A 3,080-nucleotide genomic window follows, 5' to 3' on the forward strand; every position below is an offset into this window, starting at 1 on the left:
GACGTAAAACAAGGGTGTTATTACAAGCTTTAAGAACACTTATCGAAGTTGTCGTATTTTTGTTACTATATTCAACGTCAAGTATAGAAAATTCCAACATCTAGAACTATCCATTTTTTTTCACTTTGTGAATGATTTTAATTGAATCATGATATTTTTCATTAACACTTCATGTGTTTTGTCGGGTTAACAAAACTGGTAAAATTTAGAACTGTTTTTCGTCCCCATCCCGTTTGCTCAGCGTTCAGTGTGGGAGGGGAGGGGGCTTGTAATGCTAAATATTGGGTTTCTATACACACAAGGGACACAGCACGGGAAGAGGTGGTGTTATAGCCTAGTGGGCAGGGCGTTTAACTAGTAATCAGCCGGAGACGGGCTAGAATCCTATCACCGAACATGCTCGGCGTTTCAGCTGTGCGGGCGTTATAATGTGACAGTCAATCCCACTATTCTGTTAGAGTAGCCCACGATTTGGCGGTGGGTGGTATTGATTAGTTGCCTTCCCTCTGGTCTATCACATCTAAATAAGGGACGGCTATAGCAGATAGCTCTCGAGTAGCTTTTGCACGGAATTCGAAACAAACAAACACAACACAGATAGTCCATTGCGTCGCTTTGTGCTTGGCAACCAACCAAACAAAAACAACACAGATAGCCCATTGCGTCGCTTTGTACTTGGCAACCAAACAAACACACACAAGGTTTGTTTTCGACTGGAAACTTTGTCGCAGTTAATTTTCTTTGTTGTCTTTTGACAAGTGGAAATCTTTTCAGGAAACTTTCTTGTTAGTACTTGATGGGATCATAAGAACTTATGAGTGGAAGTGTCTAATAATTAAGAAATAATCTATTTTCATGGATTATTGGGGAGTGCTTTTGGGTCGTCAGGAGATTTGAAATAAAGCTATTATAGACACTTTCATAACATCCGTGAAGGTCATTGGATAACACGAGTTCCATTGGGAAGATCAGTTTTTCTCACACAGTAAAATGACTTAATATTACTTGATAATTACAAGAGTAAATTAAGTCAGACTTTCTTCCATTCACAGTAACAGTATTACACTTGTTCTAGACGGATGATAGACTCGTAATGCTTCAGTCTCATTGGGTATATTTCTTGGAGGGATTACCTTACAGACAGATGAAAGACTCATACTGTAGCTGTTGTCTTGTTCTATTTGTTGATGCTTCAGTCTCATGGTGTATATTTCTTGGAGGGATTACCTTGCAGACAGATGAAAGACTCATACTGTAACTGTTGTCTTGTTCTATTTGTTGATGCTTGAGTCTCATGGTGTATATTTCTTGGAGGGATTACCTTACAGACAGATGAAAGACTCATACTGTAGCTGTTGTCTTGTTCTATTTGTTGATAGCTTGAGTCTCATGGTGTATATTTCTTGGAGGGATTACCTTGCAGACAGCTGATAAACTCGTACTGTAACTGTTGTCGTTTTTACACATGAATAAGGTATTGTTGTGACTTCAGGGTTTTCAAATATTGTTAAATAACTAGTTTCTTGTGTATTACTCAGTATTATACAAATATCTTGAATGAGCGGACATCTAGTTTGGCTTTGCTTACTGTTGTCCTCAAACGGATTGAAACGCCCACAGACGCATCCACCATCACACACACACACGCGTCCTTTTTTTTTTCTTTTACAGCAAACTGCATTATGTTTTTCATTGTGTCACCCACACATATACCTACCGCACACACATCCTTTTTTTTACAGTAAACTGCATTATGTTTTTCATTGTGTCACCCACACATATACCTACCACACACACATCCTTTTTTGTTTTACAGTAAACTGCATTATGTTTTTCATTGTGTCACCCACACATACCTACCGCACACACATCCTTTTTTGTTTTACAGTAAACTGAATTACGTTTTCATCGTAACATGCAAACAAAGTTATATATATACACATAAGCCCCTTCTGTTTTACAGCAGCCTGCTTGGATCAAGGTAAACAGGAAATTGTTGTATTTCAGTTATTTTAACATATACTACAAACAAACGTACGATGACCTTAAAAATATGTGCTGCGGGTAATTTAATAAACTTTTACGTTATTGGTAATTATGCAGTTAAAAGTAAAAAAAAAAAAATAACGTAAGCTTGAGAATTTATCTAAATATTTAATTTCATTAATTTAATGTAATTTAAAATGGGTCTCCAAGTGTGTGTTAGTTTAGGAACTTATGGTGCTAAAACCCGAGGTTCAGTTCCCTTTAGTCGACAGAACGCAGATAGCCTATTGTATAGTTTTGGGCTAAAACAAACAAACAAACAAAAATGTTCAGTGGATAATGATCACTGTGTATGTATGCGCCAATTCTTGTGTTTGTTCATTGTTTCTTCCTGGAGTTAATATATCGGAAGCTTCTATTTTTCTTCTTCTTCTTCCGATACACGTTCTTCGAATCACGCATCGAACCAATCATTTTATTCGTTTTCTAAATCGATTTTATGAATCTCTTCTTGCAGTTCATTTATAATGGCGTTACGAATGTCCAAAACCTTTAAGGCATCAGTATTTAAGAGAAGAATGTTCAGCACGTGCACTGCACGCGAGAAAAGTAAACACCATTCGAAAGAGGAGGAGATTAACGGTTTCTGGTTATCTTTCAAGTTTTTTCGCTTTTCTAGTAAACTCACACATCTATAAACTAGATGTATTTGCACAGGGTCTGCGAAATTATTCTGTTTCAAGAGTAAATAAACCCAAAAGTAAGAGCATTGTTTGAAGTTAAGCACAATGGACTATCTATGCTCTGCCCCCCATGGGTATCAAAACCCGGTTTCTAGCGTTGTAAGTCCGCAGACACAGCCACTGGGGCAAATCAAAAGTACCAAATATTTTTATTTCTTGCTTTTGAAGTTCTTATGTCATACTGTGTTGTTGTAGCCTACAGAATGTATAATTCTTCTCGTGATTCATGGCATGTTCACGTTTTTACTGACATCACGACAGTATAAATTGCAACGTTAAGCTTTCATTATGTGATACTATTTTAGTATCTACTGACTGACTGACTAGACAACACACTACTGTATGATGGTG

The sequence above is a fragment of the Limulus polyphemus genome, unplaced genomic scaffold, assembly GCF_000517525.1.
Source record: "Limulus polyphemus unplaced genomic scaffold, Limulus_polyphemus-2.1.2 Scaffold3257, whole genome shotgun sequence".
NCBI classification, from domain to species: Eukaryota; Metazoa; Arthropoda; class Merostomata; order Xiphosura; family Limulidae; genus Limulus; species Limulus polyphemus.